The 12,908-nt window shown below is 38.2% G+C and overlaps 1 protein-coding gene across 1 annotated transcript in view; it reads left to right on the top strand.

Moving 5' to 3' along the window:
• Window positions 1–5,999: 5,999 nt before the first annotated feature.
• plcg2 (phospholipase C, gamma 2) overlaps window positions 6,000–12,908 on the top strand; it is a 56,966-nt gene continuing 50,057 nt past the window's right edge. Inside the window, exon 1 of the mRNA XM_051952038.1 lies at window positions 6,000–6,301. The gene's annotated coding sequence lies outside the window, so the exon portion shown is untranslated. The remainder of the gene's footprint in view (window positions 6,302–12,908) is intronic.

The raw sequence follows: 12,908 nt of genomic DNA, 5'->3' as shown, positions 1-12,908 counted from the left end.
TTTGGGCAATTTTCGTGTCTTAATTCGGTCACGTTTTTCACCAGACGGACTGTAAAAAGTCGCCACAAACACAGTTAACTCTGTCTGCGTTAAAACAAACAGCAGCTCTGTGTTCGTCCTCTTCTGTTCAGCTTTCATGCAAATTAAAGAAACATGCAAATCTCATGTATAATCACACAGCAGGGCACCTGACGGATCCGGCTCTGTGGAGAGTATTTGGACTCCGTGTTTTATTTGTGTATGGAAATTATTTTTTATTCCCAGAAATATGAGGAGACTTCAGGATCGTCTCATCACAAGCACCTTTCATGCTATTTAAGGCCTTTAAACGTCCTTATAAGCAGCAGAAACACGCAGTAAAGCAACGTGCAGATGTCATACATCACATTCTGTAATTTATTTCACACTCTGCTTCCTGCTTTTTGTTTATATAATCATATTCCTCCTTATCCTGATCTGGACACACACTGCCATTCATGCACGTATTTCCATAGTTTTGGTGTCTGGGCTGTATTTTTCCATCAGGTTTAACCCTTGAACTCAATTCACTTCACTTAAATAAATGTTGTTTTGAGGACTTTAATCTTTTCTGAAAACCAGTCTTAGACCCCCAAATGTTATCATTTTGTTATATTTGAATAATTTTTGAAAATCCAAAGTTATCCAGCACTCAACAAGACTAAAACATGGATGGGAGAAAAATGAGAAGTCTTTGAAGTGCAAAAAATATCTGATAATGTTTGTTTTGTTTTGTGGTAAAGTTCAGAATAAGCAAACTACTGTACTGTACACAGCGTTTGTGCCATACCTATATTCTCCATGGTGCATTTGAGTCAATAATATTGGACTTTTTACTCCACTGGGTTACATTTATCTGTCAGTGTTAGAGTTTATTTACTACACAAAATAGTATGTAAATTATGACGCATTGTTACTGTAAAGTAACTACACACGTGGACAAAATTGTTGGTACCCCTCAGTTAAAGAAGGAAAAACCCACAATTCTCACTGAAATCACTTGAAACTCACAAAAGTAACAATAAATAAAAATTTATTGAAAATTAAATAATCAAAAACAGCCATCACTTTTGAATTGTTGATTAACATAATTATTTAAAAAAACAAACTAATGAAACAGGCTTGGACAAAAATGATGGTACCTCTATAAAAGATTGAAAACTATTTGACCAGAGTGACATGATTAACTCAGGTGTGTCATTTAATTGACATCACAGGTGTTTCCAAACTCATAATCAGTCAGTCTGCCTATTTAAAGGGAGACAAGTAGTCACCCTGCTGTTTGGTGAAAAGGTGTGTACCACACTGAACATGGACAACAGAAAGCGAAGGAGAGAATTGTCCCAGGACATCCGAAAAAAATTATAGACAAACATCTTAAAGGTAAAGGCTATAAGACCATCTCTAAACAGCTTGAAGTTCCTGTGACAACAGTGGCTCATATTATTCAGAAGTTCAAGACCCACAGGACAGTAGCCAACCTCCCTGGACGTGGCCGCAAGAGGAAAATTGATGACAAATTGAAGAGACGGATCGTTGGAATTGTATCCAAAGAGCCCAGAGCAACCTCCAAAGAAATTAAAGGTGAACTCCAAGGCCAAGGTACATCAGTGTCAGATCGCACCATTCGTCGTTGTTTGAGCCAAAGTGGACTTCATGGGAGACGACCAAGGAGGACACCACTGCTGAAAAAAACTCATAAAAAAGCCAGACTGGAATTTGCAAAAATGCATGTTGACAAGCCACAAAGCTTCTGGGAGAATGTCCTTTGGACAGATGAGACCAAACTGGAGCTTTTTGGTAAGGCACATCAACTCTATGTTCATAGACTCAAAAACCAAGCATACGAAGAAAAGAACACTGTCCCTACGGTGAAACATGGAGGAGGCTCAGTAATGTTTTGGGGCTGCTTTGCTGCATCTGGCACAGGGTGTCTTGAAAGTGTGCAAGGTACGATGAAATGTGAAGACTATCAAGGCATTCTGGAGAGAAATGTGCTGCCTAGTGTCAGAAAGCTTGGTCTCAGTCGCAGGTCATGGGTCTTCCAACAGGACAACGATCCAAAACACACAGCCAAAAACACCCAAGAATGGCTGAGAGAAAAGCGTTGGACTATTCTAAAGTGGCCTTCTATGAGCCCAGATCTGAATCCCATTGAACATATGTGGAAGGAGCTGAAACATGCCATTTGGAGAAGACACCCATCAAACCTGAGACAACTGGAGCTGTTTGCTCATGAGGAGTGGGCCAAAATACCTGTTGACAGCTGCAGAACGCTCATTGACAAATACAGAAATCGTTTAATTGCAGTGATTGCCTCAAAAGGTTGTGCAACAAAATATTAAGTTATGGGTACCATCATTTTTGTCCAGCCCTATTTCATTAGTTTGTTTTTTTAAATAATTATGTTAATCAACAATTCAAAAGTGATGGCTGATTTTGATTATTTAATTTTCAATAAATTTTTATTTATTGTTACTTTTGTGAGTTTCAAGTGATTTCAGTGAGAATTGTGGGTTTTTCCTTCTTTAACTGAGGGGTACCAACAATTTTGTCCACGTGTGTATAACATAACCTACAACATTCTGTCTTTTGCCTGAGTAATACTATTCCAGTATATCAATTTATAATATAATGATTCTAAAAGGGGATCTTTCATGTTTGATAGTTATCGTACATTATGCTAATATAACTTTTATGCTTCTACTTGATGTTGAAAGCAGGAAGTTACTAAACAGCCGTAGCTACTACTTTTGTTTTAAAGGCTGTTAAGCTGCAGTATATGAGCTGTAAAACCATAATTTAGTGACTTTGTAAGATGATTTTTCCTTAAAAAAATTAATAGTGAAAAGATTGTCATAAATCAGATTCTGTATTGTGTGACATTTAAGCTCAGCTAGTTAGCATTTAGCAAGAGTCTTCTACTTTTTCATTGTAACAATCAAATGTAGTTACCTACTGCTTTGTCTATGTAGCATAAACTTTTTATTAATGGGTTGTTCCTATATCAATAAAGATTGTTTCTGTTGCAGAATACAGGCTGAAAAAGTAGTTAGCTTAGCTAAGGCTAGCTGTAACTAAACGCTAACCAGTTCTAACTAGCTGTCACTAGTTTGCTGCCCAACAAATATCAATTGAAGCTACACAGAATAGGTGTAAAAGATGTAAAACTTTAATACTATCATTTACTGTCTGGTGATGATTATTCATTGAAAACAAAAAACTGATCAATACTATTCTCTGTGTAGAACATATTATAGCTTGGCTAATTAGCTTTTAGTGCCACAAAGGATTACTCTTCTCCATTATGATTAGATTAATTTATCAGCTGCTTGGTTTATGTGGTTCAACTAATGAAACATTTAATTTGTCCTTTCGTCAAAATTAAATGTTAATTTACATTAAACAGCTAAGAAAAGCTAGCTGTACTGATACTAGCCTTAACTAGCTATAACCAGTTTGCTGCTCTAAAAAGGCAGTCAAGCTACTTAACACAAGTGGAAGAGGTATATTAGGTTTAAAACTGTAATTTAATCACAAATTATAATGATTATTACGTGAAAAGGCAGAAGAAATTAATTCTGTACTGTTTGGACAACTCAAATAAAATCATAGTTTAGCTAGTTAGCTTTTGGCAGTACTCCACATTATTTGCTCTATTAGATATAGCTAGCTACTGCTTTGTAGTAAATATATATTCAGTTAAATTTAAATGTGTTTTGCATCAAATTTGACTGTTTAGTTACATTAAAAAAGTAATTAGATTTAGCTAAGACTAGCTAGCTGCATTCAGATTACCCTCAAGCTTTAACCGGTTTGCTGTCCTGCAAACAGGCCTTAATTAAAGCTACTTAATGAAGGTAGAAGAGGTATGTAAGCTGCAAAACCATAATTTAACTAAAATTTATTATTATTACTTATTTAAAAGAAAAATGTGATCAATTCTATGCTCTTTCAATAATTTTATGCTGTTTTAAGCTTCTAACTGACATGTAATCTTGGCTAGTTAGCTTTTACCAGTACTCTAGATTCCTTTCTCTACTATTATTAGTTTGACTAAGCTACTGTTTTGTTTACATGTTTTAGCAAATTTAATTTCTGAGAAGTTGGTGTATGAAAATGTATTTTTCAGTTACAGTTGCATTAAACAGTTGAGGAAAGGTTGGTAATTAACTTTAGCTAAGGCTAGCTAGCTGAGACTAGCTGTAACAGGTCTGTTAATGAGGGTTAATTATCAAAAGTGTAAGAGGTATATAAGAGACAGCACTGTATTTTAACTATTATTTAGGATGAGTATTTTAATCTAAATAAAGCAGCATATTCTGTGTTATAAATACTTCTGAATTTGTCATCAATTCCAACCTAAGTGACATTTAAAGTAGGCTAGTTAGCTTTTAGCATGACTGTGTGTCAGTTATGTCATTCTTCAGTTAGCAATGTTTATGATATGTAAAAATATGATTATGATGACATTCAAAACTGAATACAGACAATGGGTTAGAAAAAGTCAGTGAATGTGCTTTAGCTACTGCTCGCTGTGACTGCACATTAGTTACTTTCCAATCAAATATACAACAAATTTTAAGCAATACTGAGAAAATCAGAAAAACAAAATGCAAATTATTGTGTGTTTTCATCCACAGATGTTTTAGAAATGTCTAGTTCTCTGATAAGAGTCTCATTAAACCAATATATTGTTAGAAGACAAAATCAGATTAAGTGTTAAAATAGTTCCAATCATAGCTGCAGTAAAAGACCACAGAGAACATGATGTAAATATCTGTTCTATTAATGTCAAGGTTACAGTGACATATTTGACATATTTTGCTCATCATACAATAGAAGTTAATCGGAAAAATCCTTTCCAGGAAGTCGCCTTTAAAGCGAATCCCGTGGGGTTTCGGCAGAAATGCATCTACAATTCAAAGTGAAACAAGCATCAAAACAAATGGAAACACGCCTGTTGTGGTTTGACTTTATCCCTACTAACGCCTTTTATATTTTCATATATAACAACTTAGGAAAACAAAGTTACAGAGTCAAATTACAGCAGAAATGTAATCAATAAAGATAAATAGGGTTGAAAATATGCAACAAAAATCAGATAAAATCGTCGAGACAAGCCAAAACAACGTTTTAATACAGCATATTTAAGTCCCCTCAACAATAGTAATGTTATGATGTATATATACAGGACTACCAGTATGAATAGGATCAATGCTCAGACATATACGCAAATGCAGTATATATACACGCATACTAGTATAACCAGTGTAGACAGTATTAATGCTTGTGCAGTATATATACAGGACAAACAGTATTACAGCAATAAGATATATGCATTATTTGTACAGGATTACCAGTATAAACAGTATTAATGGACATTTATGCAGTATACATACAGGATTACCAGTATAAACAGTGTTAATGGATATTTGTGCAGTATATATATATACAAGATTAGTAGTATAAACAGTATTAAACTGAGATAAATGCAGTATAAATGCACGCATACTAGTATAAGCAGTATTAATACATTTTTATGCAATATATATACAAGATTACGAGTGTAAACAGTATTGCTATGAGATATTTGCAGTATTTATACAGGGTTACCAGTGCAAACAGTATTAATACTATGAGATAAATGCATTATAAATACAGAATTAACAGAATAAACAGTATTAATACTATGAGATACATGCATTACAAATACAGAATTAACAGAATAAACAGTATTAATACTATGAGATATATGCAGAATTTATACAGAGCTAACAATATGGACACTATAAACAGTCTAAACTATCTTGTAAAGTGTAAAAAAGACACAGAAAGCCAACTGGAGTTCTCCAAAACTAAAGTAAATAAGCTGTTTCGCCTTCATAATCTGTATTATTTTTATTCTCAGGGACCTTCTAGTGCTGCCTTCACGGACGCTGTGGAGTCCACGGGCCACATGTTGAGCAGCAGCAGCAGTACAGCCTCTCCTATCAGCAGGTGGAATAAAACTCTATAAATCCTCCTGGCAGCTCTGTGACTAGTTTGCATAGATACGGTCCGCGCTTCCGGAGTTTTTGTGTTTTCGACCTCGCAGCCTGTTAATGCAAGTGAACTTTTACTTCCTTGTGCAGACAGACGGATAGAGGAACTGACCGTCCTGCTGCTGGCCTTCAGCTCGGCTCCCCGCATCCCCTCCGGCCTCTTCTCACACCATGACCCGATAGAAAGCCACCCAGGACCCGGAGCAGCAGCCTACCGCACTACCGAGCTCAGCCTTCAGGTAAACACTTTATTCTGAGACTTTCTGCTGCTGGAGCGTCTGAAGGGAAACACGAAGGAGTCAGAGCGGAGGAAATCCGCTTTTTACTGGCTGCAGGAGATCAGCCCTGACCGGGGAGGAGGCGGTTAGAGCGGCTGCAGGTTCATCACAGGCTCTTTTTAAGCCTTAGAAGCAGTAAAAGTATCAGAATCTGCAGTTAAAAGCGTCTAAATGGAGCCTGGAGTGAAAACAGACGACTTTACGTTTCCTCTGTTCATTACTGTGGGTTAGAAGTCAGAGTCTCCACATGTTGAGTCCATTTAAAACGCTTTTATTCACATTTGGCTTCACAGTTTCACAGATTAAGAGGCTGGATGTTAGATGAAAGCAACAGTGTCATTAGTCGTCATTTCTGGGTATATCAGCAGTTATTTTTAGGTCTTTTAGGAGGTTCTTTTTGGTCTAATTTAGACTGATTTTGCAACACTTAATCGCAGTTTTGCATCAGCTTTTGCTCACTTTTTGGTCATTTTTGGTCGTCATGGTAGTTTTCAGTAATTTTAGTCTCACCTTACATTTCTCTGGGGCAGTTTTGTGTCATTTTTGTCCCTGTTGTGTGTCACTTTTTTGGTCTTTTTTTTTTAGTTTTTACAGTAATTCTACGTTGCTGTGCTTCACATTGTTGTAGTTTTGTGTCATTTTGCGTCGCTTTTTGGTCATTTTAGTGGTCTTGGTAGTTTCGAGTTATTATATTCCCATTTGGCAGGTCTTTGCGGTTATTTTGTGTAATTTTGCATAATTTTTTTTTTCAAGTTTTAGTTTGCAATAGTCTTGCATTTTGCTTCTTTTGGGGGTAGTTTTGTGTCATTTTTTGTCAAAACTACTATTTGGTACTTCAAATTGAATTCAACGTAACCTGAACATTGAGATTGTCTATTGTTTATCTGTATGTAAATTATTTGTTTGTATGTCGTCCATAATTATATGGATATCTGGCCAATATCCTGTATTCATGGTAAAAAGCTATAAATAGTTTCCTTGGGGTGACCCTTTTCACACATCTGCCTGTGTAAAATATTGGAAACCAAAATATGTGTTGTATACACCATGTATTGTATTGTTTTGATGTGTGAATAAAACTAAACTAAGCTAAAAAAAACTAACTAAGCTAAGTAATCTACGTAACTAGGCCTGAGCCGGAAGATTTTTGATTGACAGGAAAGGGAGCAAACCAAACGCCTCGGTCCGAGCGCGTTGATTGGCTGATGTTTTTCAGGTCCTGCCATGTCCACAGTGATTTTTTTTTATTTTCATTTTTTTTAGAAACCATACATACAAGTCCACTAAAGGTCAGTATATTCATTTTATGTGAATCAGACAAATTAAACAAAAAAACATCCTCCATAATGCCTTTAAAGCAGGAGGCATGGAGAATGAACAGAACAGGGCTCTAAACTGAAACTAAAGCGACGGCGCACGACCGCGGTGCGGATTTAAATTAAAACTAAACTCTAAACGGGGAAAAGTGACTCACATAATGTCCAGGGGAATCGGGAGACAGGGCAGAGACAGAGCTGACAAAGTCGATAGCTGGGGCGTGACTGGGGCGGCGGAGCAGGCAGAATCCGGAGCAGACCAAGGGGTTGTGGAGCGGAGGAGGGAGGACGAGCAGACGTGGGTTCCGGGGTGAGGGGAGGAAGACGGAACAGACGAAGGAATCCAGGGGCAGACAGAGTCCAAACTGTGTGCTTCAATGTCATGTTGATGTTGGATGTTATCTGTGACTTTTTGAAATAAAAAAAACAAGAAGTTTTACCAAACTTGGACCGCCCGGCGACGAAGATGAACCCTGTGACCTTGAAAATGAGGTCAAGGTCACCAAATGTGAACTTGAGCTGTGTCTTGTTATGGTACACCTGTGTACCAAATATGGTGAGGCTACATCAATATTTTGTCGAGTTATCGCGCGGAAACCAAATTGTTGCAGACAAACAAGCAAGCAAGCAAGACCATGCAGCTGAAAACAATACCTTCCGGCAAACGCAGTTTTGCCAGGCGGTAAAAAAAAGACAGAGTCCAAACAGAGGATAGGTGCTCGACGGAGAATCGCATGCAACGGCCCAGCAAGGCGTAGTGGGGAGAGCCAGGCTTTGAACTGCCGGTGATTGCTGATTACGGCCAGCTGCGCTCCTTCACAGCCGTCTCTAATTAGGCTGAGAGCCGAGCAGGAGAGGGAGGAGCCATGACAGTTTGTGTCATTTTGTTGTACTTTTATGCCACTTTTTGGTCTTTTGTAGTCTTTGGTTGTGCAGTTTTGTGTTATTGTGCTTCACCTTGTGATAGTTTTGTGTTATCATGTGTCATTCTTTTGTCTTTTGTAGTCTTTGTAATATTCTCACATTGTTTTGCAGGACTTTGTGGTGAATTTCCCTTAGGATTAATAAAGTATCTATCTATCTATCTATCTATCTATCTATCTATCTATCTATCTATCTATCTATCTATCTATCTATTTTGTTGCCATTTTCCCTAAGCCTAGCCGCGATAGAGAACAAACGGTAACAAATTTAATTCTCTGCCAGGGTGGGTCTAGTTACCCTCCATAAGGCTCGAGGCTGGATTCTCCTAAAACTGACCGGACCAATCACCATGAAGTGTAGAGTCAGAAGGCGGGCGTAACAAAGTGACGACAGAGGCGCGACGATTCTGACAGAAACAGCCGGCGCACAATAAACAGTTATCTTTTGACTCGGCTTTGGCCACAGCCCTTAAAGATTTGAAGCTAAAATTCAACTTGAAAGATAAACAAAGGACGGCACTGAAGTGTTTCTTTGAGAAGAAAGACGTATTTGGACTTATGCCGACGGGATATGGCAAATCCTTAATATACCAGTTGGCTCCGCTGGTTGGGAAGCTAATGGGACTTAGCCACAATCCGCCGGTGCTCTCGGAACTCCGTCAGCCTATTCGTTGCACTGATTGGTTGTATACCTACCCAATTGCTGCAGAGTGATTTGAAAGACAACCTTTTAGCCCGCCTCCCTCCCTGTCGAGCTTCCCTAGACCCTTGTGCCTTCAGAAACATGGGTCTAGCGCGGCTAGGCTAATTTTCCCTGTCTTTGTGGTTATTTTGTGTCATTTTGCATAACGTTTTGGCCTTATTTAGTCTTTGTGTTGTTGTGCTTCACAGTGTGGTTATTTTGTGTCACTTTTGGGTGTTCTTAAGCCTTTGCAGTAGTTTTGCGTGACTTTGTGGTAGTTTGGATGAAAGATGTTTCAGAGGCTCCTCACTCCACCAACACCTCCGACCTGAAAGCACGTCTTTTTCGGGTGTTTTTTTTGGTTTGTTTTTGACAATGTTGAGTCTGTTTGGTGATTCTGACTAATTTTGCAACACTTATTTGCAGTTTTGCGGCACTTTTTTGCAGCATTGGCAGTATTTCTCTCATGGTTGCAGCATTGGCAGTATTTCTCTCATGGTTGCAGTATTGGCAGTGTTTCTCTCATGGTTGCAGTATTGGCAGTATTTCTCTCATGGTTGCAGTATTGGCAGTATTTCTCTCATGGTTGCAGCATTGGCAGTGTTTCTCTCATGGTTGCAGTATTGGCAGTGTTTCTCTCATGGTTGCAGTATTGGCAGTGTTTCTCTCATGGTTGCAGTATTGGCAGTATTTCTCTCGTGGTTGCAGCATTGGCAGTATTTCTCTCGTGGTTGCAGTATTGGCAGTGTTTCTCTCGTGGTTGCAGTATTGGCAGTGTTTCTCTCATGGTTGCAGCATTGGCAGTATTTCTCTCATGGTTGCAGCATTGGCAGTATTTCTCTCATGGTTGCAGCATTGGCAGTATTTCTCTCATGGTTGCAGTATTGGCAGTATTTCTCTCATGGTTGCAGTATTGGCAGTGTTTCTCTCATGGTTGCAGCATTGGCAGTGTTTCTCTCATGGTTGCAGCATTGGCAGTATTTCTCTCATGGTTGCAGCATTGGCAGTATTTCTCTCATGGTTGCAGTATTGGCAGTATTTCTCTCATGGTTGCAGTATTGGCAGTATTTCTCTCATGGTTGCAGTATTGGCAGTGTTTCTCTCATGGTTGCAGCATTGGCAGTGTTTCTCTCATGGTTGCAGTATTGGCAGTGTTTCTCTCATGGTTGCAGCATTGGCAGTGTTTCTCTCGTGGTTGCAGCATTGGCAGTGTTTCTCTCGTGGTTGCAGCATTGGCAGTGTTTCTCTCGTGGTTGCAGCATTGGCAGTGTTTCTCTCGTGGTTGCAGTATTGGCAGTGTTTCTCTCGTGGTTGCAGCATTGGCAGTGTTTCTCTCATGGTTGCAGCATTGGCAGTATTTCTCTCATGGTTGCAGTATTGGCAGTATTTCTCTCATGGTTGCAGTATTGGCAGTATTTCTCTCGTGGTTGCAGCATTGGCAGTATTTCTCTCATGGTTGCAGCATTGGCAGTGTTTCTCTCGTGGTTGCAGTATTGGCAGTGTTTCTCTCGTGGTTGCAGCATTGGCAGTGTTTCTCTCATGGTTGCAGCATTGGCAGTATTTCTCTCATGGTTGCAGCATTGGCAGTATTTCTCTCATGGTTGCAGTATTGGCAGTATTTCTCTCATGGTTGCAGTATTGGCAGTATTTCTCTCATGGTTGCAGCATTGGCAGTATTTCTCTCATGGTTGCAGCATTGGCAGTATTTCTCTCATGGTTGCAGCATTGGCAGTATTTCTCTCATGGTTGCAGCATTGGCAGTATTTCTCTCATGGTTGCAGTATTGGCAGTGTTTCTCTCATGGTTGCAGTATTGGCAGTATTTCTCTCATGGTTGCAGTATTGGCAGTATTTCTCTCATGGTTGCAGTATTGGCAGTGTTTCTCTCATGGTTGCAGTATTGGCAGTGTTTCTCTCATGGTTGCAGTATTGGCAGTATTTCTCTCATGGTTGCAGTATTGGCAGTGTTTCTCTCATGGTTGCAGTATTGGCAGTGTTTCTCTCATGGTTGCAGTATTGGCAGTGTTTCTCTCATGGTTGCAATATTAGCAGTGTTTTCAGTATCGGTTGCTGCTGCAGCAGAATGAGGAACTGTTTTTCTTGTGAATGAAGCTCTACCAGGGGCCGTCCCCTCAGCGGGGAAAACTTTAAGTTGGAAACCTGTGGAGGAGTTGTAGAAAAATGTCAGTTAAATATTACCTCTGCCCCAGAACACTGTAAAATGAAGCCTCAGATAATCCGTATTTCCATGATAAATATCTGTAGTTTCACATGTGTATGAACTCCCTCCGCCTCTGTTGATTTACATTGCCTTTAAATCACATCTAAAAATAACAAATTTGGTCCCAAGTTATTTGTTTTTACTGATATTTAAAACACAGATTAGTTAAAATGTAATTCCCCTCTCATGCTGCTGCTCAGTTTGGATATCTCACTTATCATTTGCAAGTTAAATATTAAATATTACACCTGTTCTGCTGACCTGCTTGTACTTCACTGTTTACCTGCTGACACAGACTGTGGTATAGCATGACATGACATGACATCATATAGTACTGTAATGTACAGCATAGTATAGTATATTACTGTATAATATACTACTATATATTATGGTATAGTGCTGTAAACTACAGTGTTGTACTGTAAAATATAGTATAGTGTAGTGTAGTAGAGTATTGTATAATGTTGTATATTTATAGTATAATATATTTCTGTACAATACAGTATAGAACTGTATAATATAATATGGTACTGTATAATATAGTATAGTACTGTGTACTATCACATCGTACATTATAATGCAATGTATTACTGTATACTGTAGTATAATATTTTATACTGTTATACAGCACTGTATAATATAGTATAATACTGTATAATATAGTATACTGTATAATACAATCTAGTACCATATGCTATCATATAATACTGTCTGATATTGTATAGTGCTGTATAATATAGTATAGGACTATATGACATATTATAGTGCAGTATAATACAATATGGTACTTTATAATATGATATATTACTTTATAATATAGTATATTGCTTTATAATATAATATATTACTTTATAATATATTGCTTTATAATATAATATGGTAGTTATACTATATTGTACTACTGCATACTATCCTGTAGTACTGTAGAATCTATTGTAGTGCCATCATACATTTTATAGTGAATTTATTAAAGTAGATTGTTATTTCTTGAAAACCTCCATCTGTCCTACTTTAACTTTAATCCAGAATAAACTAACAGGTATACGTGTGAAATAAACGGTGGCCTCAGAGAACAACAGGTGAGGTGACACAGGAATCCAGCACATAAAGATATGATCTGATATTTGCATGTGGTATTTATACTGCGTCTGTTTGTGGGGAAAACTAGGCTCATATTTGTATTTTCAAAGAGGAACTCCACCGACTTCACACAGTTCAACAGAAACACCGAGTCTGAATGTGGTTAGGTTCATTTAGAGTCTGACTGTGGTCTGTAATTGTGGGCCTGTTGTAGCCTAGACGCGCTAGACCCAGCTCTGAAGACACAAGGGCTCTGGGAACTCTCGACAGGAAGGGAGGCGGGCTAAAAGGTTGTCTATCAAATCACTCTGCAGCAGTTGGGTAGGTATACAACCAATCAGCGCAAC

This window comes from Acanthochromis polyacanthus, chromosome 8, assembly GCF_021347895.1.
Source record: "Acanthochromis polyacanthus isolate Apoly-LR-REF ecotype Palm Island chromosome 8, KAUST_Apoly_ChrSc, whole genome shotgun sequence".
Lineage (NCBI taxonomy): Eukaryota > Metazoa > Chordata > Actinopteri > Pomacentridae > Acanthochromis > Acanthochromis polyacanthus.
The sequence above is the reverse complement of the archived record's forward strand: the minus strand, read 5'-3'. Positions and strand labels throughout refer to the sequence as shown.